This window comes from Oryctolagus cuniculus, chromosome 5, assembly GCF_051225735.1.
Source record: "Oryctolagus cuniculus isolate XC-2025 breed Fujian yellow rabbit chromosome 5, ASM5122573v1, whole genome shotgun sequence".
NCBI lineage: Eukaryota > Metazoa > Chordata > Mammalia > Lagomorpha > Leporidae > Oryctolagus > Oryctolagus cuniculus.
This window is the reverse complement of record NC_142871.1, coordinates 47,464,813-47,477,881: the sequence shown is the minus strand read 5'-3', so window position 1 is coordinate 47,477,881 and position 13,069 is coordinate 47,464,813. Positions and strand designations below refer to the sequence as shown.

Here is a 13,069-nt window from a genome sequence, read left to right as displayed (position 1 = left end):
AGAATTAGCATCTCCTAGATCCCTTAAATCTGCCAGTTATAGACTCTATCTTACAGGTTTGGAATTTATGTGGGGAGGAGCTCGTCTGACACTATGACTGCAAGTTACTTGCTCCTGACAAAAATATAATACAAGTCTTCAATAATTAGAAAAAATAGTTAATTCTAACTATGAAGCAAAAACTTCCTGACCTTTCCAGTTACTATCTTAATGATCTTATATGAAATGTAGATACTTAAATATATGTTAATTAAGTTTCTGTTTTGTCCAAACATGTGCAGTTCAGTAGAGATATAATGTGAAATAAATCTTAGGACATAGAGATTATCCATGGAATGTCTCACTATATGTACTGATACATGTATTGGCAAATAATACTGTTAATACATGCATTTTCATAACACTAATACTACAAAAACTGACATAGTAAACCTGTAAGATGGGCAGGAATTATTATTTTTGTCGCTCCCCCTCTTCGTGGAGGAACGACACTGAACCCTGCGCTGTTCTTTCGTCTGCTCGGCCCTCCCCGGGTTTGCTGCTGGTTCTTCCCGGGTTGGCTACTATCCCTTCCACCTCCGTGGAAGGGCAGTTCCCCCTGGCCACATTCCCCACTTCCGCAGGGGAGCGGCACACCGCCAGCCGGCTTGTCTCGGGGGCTGCACGGGTTCCCTTAGATGTTCCCCATAGATGTTCCTGGTGCATGCCGTCTCTCTCCTCCTTTATAGTCCTCTTCCGCCAATCCCAACTCGGCTGCCCACACGCCGAGTACGCTGCTCTCCAATCAGGAGCAAGTCCTACAGTTAATTGGTTGAACTGGAGGCAGCTGTGCGGAAGCTGTTTACTTCTCTCCCAGCGCCATATTGTGGGAGAGCAGATGCATAGAATAAGTCCTAATTCGAGTAACTTAGTCTAGTCCGGATTGCTCCCCACAATTTTCATTTTACAACAAAAAGATAACTGAACAGGGATGGGGTTATCCATCAAAGCACACATAGCTTACATGTTTAGAAACAGGATTTTAAAAGAGGGCTCTATTTATTATTGTTGGATAAGTTCATTTTTTTACTCTTAAGGCATTTATTTATTAAAATGTTCTCTGCCGGGGCTGGCACTGTGGCATAGTGGATTAAAGCCCTGACCTGAAGTGCCAGCATCCCATATGGGCGCCGATTCTAGTCCTGGCTGCTCCACTCCCGATCCAGCCCTCTGCTATGGCCTGGGAAAGCAGTAGAAGATGGCCCAAGTTCTTGGGCCCCTGCACCTGTGTAGGAGACCTGGAAGAAGCTCCTGGCTCCTGGCTTCGGATGGGCACAGCTCCGGCCACTGCGGCCATCTGGGGAGTGAACCATCAGATGGAAGACCTTTCTCTCTGTCTCTACCTCTCTGTAACTCTGTCTTTCAAATAAATAAAATAAGTAAATATTTAAAAAAATAAAATGTTCTCTGCCAAGATTTCACATTAACTTAAAATTCAATTCAGTCTTTACATTTCTTTACTGAGGTCCCCTGCTCAGCATATTACATAAAAACACCTTCTCCAGCAAACAGTGTGACCAGCATCCACATGGTGAGAGCCCCACGGTCAGCCTCTTTGTTACCCAGGTGAACCAACTAGATGTTAATACTGCTCTACTATAAGGTAAAAGCTCTTAGTTCAAGCTTATTGGAAAAGGAGTGAAACTTCTGCACTTTTAAGAAGAGGTACTTTTTGCTTATGAAAAGAAACCAGTGAGTCCTCTGAGGATAATAAAGGAGAGTTATTTTACAGTTAAACACATGATTTGGAGTGAAGAATTCAGATGTTGCTCTGCTGGCCATGTTATTAATACTCTTCTTCCTGGGGGCTCCCTTCATTGGGTATCACAAAGCCTTCGTCTGTAGCATACAGAATGTCCACAATCCTCTGCAAAACAGGGTCATTTTTCCTTCATTCTCTTGGCAAATCAATTCAATGTTCCTTAGCTTTCCAAAGTAGAAATCTCTCTCTTTCTCCAAGTCTTCAACAGTAAGTTTCAATACATTGACCTGCTGCATCAATTCGGCTGCTTCATCATCGCCGTAGCCCACACCGGGATTCTTTCGTACCACCCCTGGACCAGCCTTAGGAGCTGCAGTAGTTCTCTGTGTTGAAATAGGTCTCTGTGGAGCTGCACTGCTAGAAATAAGAGGTTTCTTGGGTTTATTCAGAGCTGGAACAACTAGGGAGGGAGCCACAGCAGTTTCTTGACCTTGTCTGGCAGCTACAGCATAATAGTCTTTTCCATCATAGTTCGCATCAAAAAACTGCTTGAACCACTGAACAAATTCAAAATTGTCCTGAAACTTTCCTTTTACTAATTTATCCACAGGAATTATTTTGTCAGCACCCATTCTCTTAAAACCTGCTGAAGTTCTGGATGTATTCGTGTTCTGGTTTAGCCTGGAATTTCACTTTCTTCAAGGCAACGGAGCCAGGGAACAACATGCCCATAAACTGACAACATGCAGCCCCTGAGCACAACTGCTCGATCTTCGTCAGATTCAACTGCAGAGACTCGTTGGTCCAGGCCAGCACGTCATGTCGACTGAGGTTATCACTGGTGACCAGTGTGGAGTATATGTTCACTGCCATCTTCGGCTCTCGGCAGAACCACGTCCTTTGCCCACACCCAGGTCCAGTTCCGTCTTCATCTCATTCAAACCGCTCGACCTGGATAAGTTCATGATTTAACAGAGTAAGTTATAAAAATATGATCAACATTTTAATTAAATGGTCAATTCTTTCTTTTCCTTATATACAGATTCATGTAAAGCTTGCCAACAAAATATCAACTCATTAAACACTAGATATCAGACTTCAAATGACCACTAAACAAATGAATCAAAGTAGCATTCTTGTTAGCTGCTTTAGTAACTACTTACACAATTATTTGGGAAAAATAAATTTTATCCTAAAGAATTTGACAAACTCAACAGCAAATTACAGGTGAATAGATAAGAAGCTACAGTGAAGGATCTAGGAAACCAGAATGTTTGTTATGCTTCTCCTTTGTTCTAGTCGGTGAAATAGGCATATAAAGCTAGAAAAACATATCTTGTATTAACATTGTTAGCAATCCAACTACCTGCTTGGAGGAACCCCAAGATGGGTCTTATTCACTTGTTTCAGAGAATCAAGGACGTTTGATAGGAAATACATTTGATTTGAGTCATGAGGATGAAATGAATAATCCAGGAGAGGAAGAGAAGGTTAGTTCAAGCAGAGAAACCAGGATGTGCAAAAACCGGAAGTTGGATAAACACACAATATGCTCTGGAGAAATGAGGAGGAATTCAGCATTACTTGAAAATGCTCCATATGAGGTGCAGTCTTAGAGCCAAGTCTGTAAGGGTAGGTGGAGATCCTATTGGAAGCAGCCTTTTGTTTATGAGGTTGCTGTTTATCTTGGAGAGAATAGGGAAGAATTGGAACTTGATATATTGTGTCAGGGACGTTGGATAGAAATTAGCATTTAGATTGAAAGTAAAAGAGATACCAAGTGCTAAAAGCAAGAGCATAATATAAGGAAGATAAAGGTCCTAAGGAAATTATACTGAAAGTAGAATTCTCTCTTTGATGTGAGTAGATAATTTCATATCCTAATTGTGTGGTTTCCTACTTTCCAGGTCTTCTTTTGCTTTCAAATTGCCATTAGTACTTTAGCTTTTGGTTCTATCTCTTATCTTAGTATTCTGGTTTCTTGCAGAACAATACTTGATGGGTCATTTGAAGATCCTGTTCAGTATCATTTAGTTCTTCTTTATTAGTGTTGATATTTCTGAAGAGGCTTGTCTCATTATAATTTGTAAGAGAAAAACCCACCACTTGGAAATGCAAGAATGTGTATCATGCAGAAATATCAAATGAAAATTTTAGGTCTTATCACATTGTTGAAACTTCTCCAGTGATTTGGGGGACATAATATTCCCTTGAACATAAGGGATAAGTTATGGCATCTAGCCTCTTCAGTGAGAAAGGGGTACAGAGCCTTGTTGTCCTTTTGGAGTTTTGGAGGCATTGTGTATCTCATTTGGACATACTATACTGACACATTTACTAAGTGTCTCTAAAAAGTGCCTCTTTAAAGTAGGAACACAGCAAGTAAAACTCTATATATAAAGTCCACACAGTCATACAAACTGCTCCACAACTTGGGCGATATGAATGAGCAGATCACATGGTACTTGAAGTGTCAAGGGTAGGTAGTGATGCTATGTAGAACCTTTGGAAGATCCCTACAAGTGAGTGAGAGAATAGAGCTTGCACAATTTTGGAGTAAAATGAATCCTCCATAGAAAAGTTTACTTCTTATGAAAAATATTCTTATTGGGCAAGACACGAGTAATTGAAAGCTTGACTATCTCACTAAGATACCAAGTCGCATAAGATGCTTATCACCAGGTGTGTGGTGACAAATCAAAATGTTTAGTATGTACACTAGCACTTCATCATCAAATTAGCATATACAAGAACAGCCTCAAACAGATTTTGACAGCACATCTTAGTGCATAAGCAAGTGTCAGAGATGCTCATGGCCCAAATACCACCTTATTTTTCCCTATCTCAGCCTGTACCTACAATTTCAAGAGGAGCTCCCAATGACCAACTAAGAAAGAACAAAATTTGAGGTGTATTTTTTAAAGATTTATTTATTTATTTAAGAGGTGAAGTTACAGATAGTGAGAGGAGACACAGAGAGAAAGATCTTCCATCTGACAGTTCACTCCCCAAATGGCCACAATGGCCGGAGCTGAGCCAGCCTGAAGCCAGGAGCCATCTCTGGGTCTCTCACGTGAGTGCAGGGGCCCAAGTGCTTGGGCCGTCTGCTTTTCCAGGCCATAGCAAAGAGCTGGATCTGAAGTGGAGCTGCCAGGACTAGAACTGGTGCCCATATAGGATGCCAGTGCTACAGGCAGAGGATTAACCTACTGCACCACAGCGCCATCCCCCTAGGTGTATTTTTGAGTGGTTCTGTACAACATGGTGATGCCCATCTGAAATGGAAACCTGTATATAGGACTATACATCTACTCAGATATAACCCTATATGACAATGGTAAAAGGAACACTTAAAACAGAATACCCTGTTGTATACTGTTTTGTCCAGAAGAAAATAGGGCCAAAGACCTGAATCTATCCTGGTCCCTAAGAAATCATTAATGTTTTGGGGCCAGTGCTGTGGCACAGCGGTACCAGCATCTGATATGGGTGCTGGTTCTGGTCCCAGATGCTTCACTTCTGGTCCAGCTCACTGATAATGTACCCAGGAAAGTAGCTGTGGATGGTTCAAGTCTTTAGGCCCTGTCAGCCATGTCGGAGACTCCAAAGAAGATCCTAGTTCCTGGTTTCAGCCTGGCTAAGCTCTGGTAGATGTGGCCATTTGGGAAGTGAATCAGCAGGTGGAAGATTCTCTCTCTCTCTCTCTCTGTGTCTCTCTCTTTCTCTCCTTTTCTTTCTTTGTAACTCTGCCTTTCAAATAAATAAAACATAAATATTTTAAAAAAAACAAATAGTTAACGTTTGAGTGAATATTAGAAACTTGAAAAGAGCATAATCAGAACATTGGTTATGACGTGGTTTGAATAAGAAGCACATGAATAGATCTCTCTATGCAGAGAGTATAAGCATGCTTGTGCCATGTGAGCACACACTGCAGTGATATTAACAAGGGAGGATTTTAATCTCCTTGTGAGAAGTTGCTAGTCTGTGTATGTCAGCCAGAATATTTCACAGGGCTGTGCTAGTCAAATGGACACAGAAAATGTCAGTAGAAGAAAGGGTGGAGGGTGTGCATGGGCTCAACAACACAAAACTGGCCTGTTCATAACTTCGGCTGAATGTCCAACCTGCCAGATTAGTATCTGAGACACTTACATGGTGCCATTTTTCTGGGAATATTGCCAGGTACCTGCTGGCAGGGTGATTGTACTGTACCATTTTTATCATAGAAGAGTTGGTGCTTTATTTTTACTGAAATAGATACTTCTTTGAGTATGGATTTGTCCTTCTTACCTGCAGTGCTCCTGCCCAAACTGTCCTTCCTGGTTGATTGGGATCCAAGAAAACTGTACCAAATGTCTTACTCAATATTGTGAGAGTTCACACAACATTATTTCTGACCAATGAACTTATTTCATAATGAATACAGTGCAACAATGGTATCACTGGCATTAGTGTACTACTTATCACCCTGAACTATCCTGATAGAGCCAGGAATGATCTTTTGCAATTTCTGTTGTGGTTCCAGCTGGATAGCAACAATTTGGGAATTGAGTAATATCATCTAGGATTAGGTATACCTGTGTTATCTGGATCTGAAAACAAAATGTTGTGTACTGTTTCTCCCGTATTAAGACTAAGACTAAAAGGAAGACTCAAAGGAAGAATATACAGGAATATATATTTTTGCTTCTTATTCCTGCAGCCTTTAATTATGCTGGTTTAGGGATGTTCATCCCCAAGGGAGTTATATGTTCACCATGAGGCACAGTAATAGTTGCATTATACTGGTTGGTAAGACTGATTGTGGGCCACCATGGACTCCTTATGCCACCTAATCAACTGGCTAAAAAAGGGGAGTTATTATATGCCTATCAAGGGGAAACTGAGTTGTCAAGCTACATTGGAGAAAGAGGAACAAGTCTGAAATGGGGAACAAATTCACATGTCCTTTGACAAAATTTAGCAAACTGCAACTTACTAATAAAATTGGGATTGGTAAAAGTATAGACCTTGAAGAACTGAGGTTTTGATTATCCAGCTAGGACAGACAGCACCACAACCTGAGGGACTATGGAATGGCTAGTAGAGGAAGGTGATAAATACCAGTATTATTATATTACCAGTTGCACAAATGAAGATTGCTATAGATATAAGTATTTTTTCCTTATGAAATAAATTTGCTTGTGTCAATAGTAACTATTCATTTTTCTTTCTTCTTTCCTTCTCCCATTTCCCTACTTTCTAAATAAGATGTGTTTACAGTGGTTAAATTGATAGCTTAGTATTTAGTTACAGGATATCTAAAGAAGAGTGTGAATCAGAAGCAGAAAGAACGCTGTGGGGAGGTAGCTGGCATAGTCTCAGTTATACGAGTGTCCAATCATGTTAGGCAGAAACATGGATTTCCTTTTATCTTATATGAACTCAGATAAACTGCTGTATATTAATGCCAAGCTGACCAGGAGATGTTTCAAGTTATTCTGTGTCAATTTAGCTAAATTCAGAGCATCTCCCAGAATCCTCTCCCCTGTAATATTGTAAGTTAAAGTTGACCAGAAGAGAACTTTGTGAGATTTGGGAGGCACAAGTGGAAGCAACGTTTACTCTCCAGAAGTCTTTTGGTCAAAGTGAAAGAAAAGTTCTTCTTCCCAGTTGTTGGCCCAGGCAGTTAAGGGCTGTCCAGGTTCATCAAAACATGCTTGGCAGTAAATGCACAGATCTCTTATGAATTCCCCCCTACACTATCAACCTGATGGCTAGATGTGCTCCTTTCCTGATATTTCTCTGTTATTATTATCTTTCTGATTTGCACCAACTTTTCAGGAGGACTCTACTGCTTTTTTGATCCTCCTGTCTCTCTCTGAAATATCAGTTGTGCAGTTTCTCCCACAGTTGGGTAAGTCCTGCCTTTTGGAACATATCTGTTTTACTGTATCACTCATAGTGACTTAACTTCTCTGATTGGATCAAACATGCCTTCCAAACTATTGGTTTTCTTGGAAATTTTCATAATATTAAGACAACATGTGGATGACTAAGTACATTTTTAAGGAATTGGAAGTTTTCCTGTGCGAGCATTCTTTTTCTGAGAAATTTAATAAATTTGGTAACAGAAATTCTTGAAATTAAGTTTAAAATATTGTAACGGACAGTAAGACTGCAAGTATATTTCTATTTATTAGGACTCTAAGTTTCAGAAACACATCTTGAGCTTGCTGAAGGAGAAACATGAATTTATTTGTCCAAATAGCTGATAAGAGTAGGTTGCAGTGATGGGCTTTGGGCATGGCTATATTTAGCTGCTCACATGCTATCAGGAATCTCCCAGTGCCTCTCAGCTCTGCTTTCTTGGCTGGCTTCATTCTCAGAAATTCTCTTAGTGTTATCAAAGATGAGTTTTGGCAGTTTCAGGCTAATATGAGGATACATTAAAAAGTTTAGGGCCAGCACTGTGGCGTAGCAGGTAAAGAAAGCCGCCTGCAATGCTGGCATCCCATAGGGGCTCCGTTTTGAGTACCGGCTGCTCCACTTCTGATCCAGATCTCTGCTATGGCCTGAGAAAGCAGTAGAAGATGGCTCAAGTCCTTGGGCCCCTGCACCTGTGTAGGAGACATGGAAGAAGCTCCCAGCTCCTGGCTTCAAATCGGCACAGTTCTGGCCATTGCAGCCATCTGGGTAGTGAACCAGCAGATGGAAGACCTCTCTCTCTGCCTCTCCTTCTCTCTCTGTGTAACTCTGACTTTCAAATAAATAAATAAATAAATCTTTTTAAAAAAGTTTGTGGAAAGTAGAATTATAAAAGAAGGTTATTCTGATGCATTTAAAAATTCATTCATAACATTTTCAAAATACACATTTTTTTTCTTGAACTTTTTGAAGTATCCTGGCAGTCTATCAGCTTAGTAACTCTGGATCAGGATCTTTGCATTGTGCCTTTCTGTTGGTGTCAGATGTAGCTTCTCATGGCCCATCTGCCAATAAGAAGTGGTATATTTACTTAATCACCTACAACAAATATAATAGACAATGGTGGAGTAAATAAAATGTAAATCAATGAAATTTGCAAATACAAAGGAAAATAATATAACAGACAATAGTGAAGTAAATAAAATATAAATTTGATAAGATTTGGAAATGGGAAGAGAGGAAAATTAATAAACAGTTGTTCTACTTAACCAGAGATTGTAAGTTCTCCCTGTTCTGAAAAAAAAAGTGATCTCCTTGGTTAGTCAATCTGCATTATGGAGAATTTTACTTGAGAATTATCTCCTTACAGCCATATTTGATATTGACATTGGGAATGACTCTCTTTTTGGTGGCTGCAGTATTTTAACAACCCATTTCCTGGTGGTGAAATTTCATTGGTGTATGGAATTCTTTGGGATTGTGTAATACTAAGAATTTACTTGCCAGGTTTGAGGTTTCTCTGAAAGTAAAATTTCATTAAAACCTTGGTAAGCATCCAGTTAATCTGCATTTGATTAATGCTATAGACTAGAAACTGGAACCTGAGAAGATGTTAATTAATCAAGTCTTTAGTTTATGGTTATTTTATTTTATTATTTTATTTTATTGTATTTATTTTAGCTGGGCCTTAATGTTCTACCAATATTTCAACTCTTAGCTTAAAGGTCATTGTGATGCAGAATAACTGGTTGGGATTGGGGGTGATAATTAATCCTCCCTGTGTCTGTATCACTCATAGTGACTTAACTTCTCTGATTGGATCAAACATGCCTTCCAAACTCTTGGTTTTCTTGGAAATTTTCATAATATTAAGACAACACGTGGATGACTAAGTACATTTTTAAGGAATTGGAAGTTTTCCTGTGCAAGCATTTTTGGATCAAACATGCCTTCCAAACTCTTGGTTTTCTTGGAAATTTCTTGGAATTTTCAAGCAATCTTGAAAATTCTTCCCATTGTCTTTTAATTAAAATAATTAAAATCAGAGTTTCTCTCATTTGCACCTAAAACATCCTAGTAAATGGCTTCTTTAGGCATGCAATAACACTCAAGTTTTTGGTAAGAATTGTATGGTAGCTTCTCCTAGAACATATTCTTATTTGTAATACGGTTAGCCTTGATGACCAACTTTCCTTGTACTCGCTTTTTTCTTTCAGCAGTGGATTTTCCTTTATCAAGGTTTAAGGATCATGGCTATTTGTATCTCAACTGTCTTCAGTTATTAAATGCAGATATAAAGCAAGTTAATATTTTCTTCTTTCTTTGGCTTGAAAAGGCAAACTTGAGAGAATTGATTAAGATATTCCAGCATCCTTACATTTTTCTATGAAGTTTTCTGAAGTTCTAGCCTGAATATACACATGATCTGCATTTGAAAATGTCACCAGGGAACAGTTTAAACATCTGCTTTCTTATATAAAGCACATATGAGGCCGGCGCCGCGGCTCACTAGGCTAATCCTCCGCCTTGTGGCACTGGCACACCGGGTTCTAGTCCCGTCAGGGCTCCGGATTCTGTCCCAGTTGCCCCTCTTCCAGGCCAGCTCTCTGCTGTGGCCAGGGAGTGCAGTGGAGGATGGCCCAAGTGCTTGGGCCCTGCACCCCATGGGAGACCAGGATAAGTACCTGGCTCCTGCCATCGGATCAGCGCGGTGCACTGGCCGCAGTGGCCATTGGAGGGTGAACCAACGGCAAAGGAAGACCTTTCTCTCTGTCTCTCTCTCACTGTCCACTCTGCCTGTCAAAAAAGAAAAAAAAAAAAGAAAAAAAAAGAAAAAAAAAGCACATATGAGCTAGTTTTTGGCTAGCACAAAGGGGATAACCACAGTATGTGGCCCTCCTCAACTCAGCCAACTCAGCATTTTAAGACTTTCTAGTAACAACTGTCATATATATGTCCATATATATATGTGTGTATATATATATATATACTTATTTATTTATGTACTTGAAAGTCAGAGTTTCACAGAGAAGGAGAGGCAGAAAGAGAAAGGTCTTCCATCCACTGGTTCACTCCCCAATTGGCTGCAAGGGGTGGAGCTGTGTCAGTTCAAAGCAAGGAGCCAGGAGCTTCTTCCGGGTCTCCCATGAGGGTGCAGGGGCAAGAACTTGGGCCATCTTCTACTGCTTTCCAAGGTCATAGCAGAGAGCTGGATCTGAAGTAGAGCAGCTGAGACTCAAACCGGCGCCAATATGGGATGCCAGCACTGCACGGCTTTACCAGCTACACCAGAGCTCCAGCCACCTGACTTTTATATTAACTTGGGTTTTTTAGTGAAAATAATGCAACAGCAATCTAGTTATCTATTTAAAAAATGTTCTTTTTAATTTGTAAGGGAGGGTGGGAGAGAGAGAGAGAGAGCTTGATTTGAGGTCAAATCTTGGAACCAGGAATACAATCTAGGCCCAATTATTTGAGCTATCACTGTTGTCTTCCAGGGTCTGCCTTAGCAGGAAGCTGGAATCAGGAGCTATAGCCAAAATTCAAATCCAGTTATTCTGATACAGGAGGCCAGAATTCTTAACTGCTAAGCTGAATGTGTGTTCCCAGAGTACTTATATCAATCAAAAGAAAACGGTGTTAATTTGTTCACAAATCTTAAGAGGTTTCGCTTAAGGCATGACAAGATCAGAATATCTCAGTGTTTTAACAATGTCATAAATCTCTCTCTCCATTTTCACCCCTTTTCCTCTCATATCTTTTCTTTACTTCCAGGCAGGATCTTTTAGGAGCTCACAAGCACGCCCAGTGTTTCCACCTCCTAACAGTTTATTACCTTCAATGGAAGAAGCTGTATCTGCTATTATTTGCATATAGTTTAAGTATCTCCCAAAGCTTCATGTACTAGGAGCTTGGTCCTTAATGTTGCAATGTTGATAAGCAGTGGAAGCTTTAAGAGATGGACCCTGATAGGAGATTATTAGGTTACTGGAGGGATTTTCCTCCAAGGAGATTAAGGTAGTTCTCATGGAATCCTGATTAGTTCCTGCAAGAATGGGCTGTTATAAAAAGAGCAAGCCTGACCCCTGAATCTCTGTGGCTTTCTGTCTCACCATGTGATCTCTCTCTCTTTTGAATGCACTCCCACCCTGACGCCATCTGCCGTGTGGTGATGTAACTGTGAGGGTCTCACTAGAGCTGAGCGGATACTGGCACCAAGCTGCTGCTGAATCTTCAGAACTTTAAACCAAATAAACCTCTCTGGCTTTTGAAGTACCAACATTCAGCTACTTTGTTATAGCAACAGAAAACAGACAAAGATCCCATCTCTTTTACAAAATTCCCAGCAAAAGTCCTGGGTGGATGTTGATTGGCCAAAGTTGGATGACATGACTGGCTCTGAACCAATCACTATGCATTGGACTCTTACTAGCTAGGCTTGATTCTGTTACCTACCCTTGAAGATAAGGAGATGAGGATATTCTTGTAAATAAAAACAGAAACACAGACATTAAGGAAGTGGTACTGGACCAGCAAACATAATAGATGTTCACCACTGAGCCAGGAATCAGAAGAATTACAATACAATCACTGTCCTGCTAGTTTCTAGCCATTTGGCCCCTTCTGAAGCTAGTTACCTTGTCTGAAAATAAGGAGACTTATAAAAAACTCAACTTTTTCACAAGAATTTTTGATGAATAGGTGAAATGTTATATATAATCTCAAAAGTTATTTTCAGATGTCATAAATCATTATTAAACTATTTTGGGGTGACCTTTATACAAACATGTCCATTACTTTAAAAATGCATAATTTTCAAAATAAAAGTAACTCTGTGATCCCATTCCCAGCACAATCATGTTATTATAATTTTGAAATATATTCTTTCCTCCTTTCCTGCCTCTTTTCTTCTCCCTCTTCTTTTTGCACATTTTCTCATAGTTATATAATATTCATAATTTTCAACTTTAATGGAAATATTTCATGCAGTTGACATATATCATTTGTCTAACTAGTCTTACATTATCGGAATTTCAACACTTTTATCTTTTTTTTCTATTATTTATTTGACAGGTAGAGTTAAAGACAGTGAGAGAGAGAGACAGAGAGAAAGGTCTTCCTTCCATTGGTTCACTCCCCAAATGGCTGCCACAGCTGGCGCTACACCGATCCGGAAACCAGGAGCCAGGTGTCTCTTCCTGGTCTCCCATGCAGGTGCAGGAGCCCAAGCACTTGGGCCATCCTCCACTGCCCTCCGGGCCACATCAGAGAGCTGGACTGGAAGAGGAGCAACCAGGACTAGAACCTGGCGCCTGTTATGCCCAGTTCAGTCGTTCCCAAAGACCACCAAGGAGCCGATACTGCTGTAAAGCACACGAGAGTTTTATTGCAGGTCTGGGCCTGGTCTCTCAATCAACA

General features: G+C 40.2%; 1 pseudogene; it reads right to left on the bottom strand.

The window, feature by feature from the left end:
- Window positions 1–1,825: 1,825 nt before the first annotated feature.
- LOC100357589 (microtubule-associated protein RP/EB family member 1 pseudogene) lies at window positions 1,826–2,716 on the bottom strand (annotated as a pseudogene).
- Between the last annotated feature and the right edge of the window lie 10,353 nt (window positions 2,717–13,069).